Source organism: Amblyomma americanum, chromosome 7, assembly GCF_052857255.1.
Source record: "Amblyomma americanum isolate KBUSLIRL-KWMA chromosome 7, ASM5285725v1, whole genome shotgun sequence".
Classification (NCBI taxonomy): Eukaryota; Metazoa; Arthropoda; class Arachnida; order Ixodida; family Ixodidae; genus Amblyomma; species Amblyomma americanum.
Genome location: NC_135503.1, coordinates 109,693,803 through 109,695,180, shown reverse-complemented (window position 1 = coordinate 109,695,180; position 1,378 = coordinate 109,693,803). Strand labels below are relative to the sequence as shown.

Genomic DNA, 1,378 nt, shown 5'->3' with positions numbered 1-1,378 from the left:
GCCCACACGGAATCCAATGCACTAACTGATAACTGTCATTGCGCATCTATAGGGAAGGATATAGTCACTCGCTTGACTACTGAAAACGAAAACCCGCCCCTGGAAACCACAACGAAAATTCCCCCTGGCGCATGGGTAGCTTAGATACATGTTAGGTCTGTCTGTCTGTTTTTGCCAGGAAGAAAGAAAAGGAAAGTGCACTGGCCTGCTCACTGGCTCAAGCAGAGCCACAATCGCTACCACGTGCAGATAGTAGGAGAGATGAAAGATGGAATAGAAAGGTAGTATAGTAAAGATGCGCTAAAGACAAGGCCGATCCCGGAGGTAGTGCAATACCGGGCCAACCGGTGGCGGAAGTGAAGCAACCTTCAAACTCCCCGCCACACTTCCAAAAATAAGTACAATTGGACCCGTAACAGATACTCTACGGGGTCCGGACATTCGCCATTGATTGTGTATACATGTTAGGTTGCGCACTTTTCAGTATACACGGCCCAAGAACCGGCGCAGCTAAAAAGAATGCTTCATAAAAGCAGGTCGACGAAGCTCCGGCTAACCAGGCACTGAATCAATAGCAAGGCGGCGCGTTCCCAGGGCCAACAGATGGGGCTTGCTTGCGCCTCATCCTCCTTCCCTTAACTTCGTGCCGGCGCGGTTTCGCAAAATCCGCTCGCCTCGGCGAGCCGCCCCGGTGGCTCCGCCGACGGGAGTGTGCGAGCGTCGCGAGAGGTGGTCGTGACTCATTAAACGAACGGCGTCTTTCGACACACCAGTTCATCGGCCGATAGACCGAGCGTAACTTCGCTACCGACCACCATATGCAGCGGTCTTCTGACAACCGCAGTGCGCGCTTAAGCATCGTCCTTTGACCTGCTCCTCGAAAGGCAATGGTGCACTTTAAAACAATAAGAATTGCCTACACTTCAGTACACGTGTTCTGCTTCCAAGAGAAAGAGAACGCAAACGCTACGGGTTCTTAATGGCAATGCTTACTTTGGAAAATTATTCCCTTATCACATCGAGAGGCTCTGAATCCTACTGAGCTTGTGCTCTGATTCAACACTAACGCGCAAGCGCTGTCTTGAGGAAGCAGTTGTCATGCAGTCTTCGATGGATGATGCTCGATATGATGCAGCAGAGACGTGAAGCCGCAAAAGGGCGGGTCCTTTCGTTTCCATTATATTTTTTAGCCCGTCGAGATTTGGTCTTCCACCTTCTGAGTTGTGAAGGTACTAAAAAGTGAACACTTCTGATATGAGGTAAGGAAAAGGTGCCGGTCAGGATAGGAACGACTAATTGCTAACCACATAGAAGGATTACACGCAACACACTTCTAGTTGCTTTGTTTTAGCGAAAAGATATAAATCATGAGCCCTGA

At 49.7% G+C, this 1,378-nt stretch overlaps 1 pseudogene; it reads right to left on the bottom strand.

Annotated features, from left to right (window-relative positions):
* Positions 1-302: 302 nt before the first annotated feature.
* LOC144099669 (U2 spliceosomal RNA) lies at positions 303-441 on the bottom strand (annotated as a pseudogene).
* Positions 442-1,378: the final 937 nt, after the last annotated feature.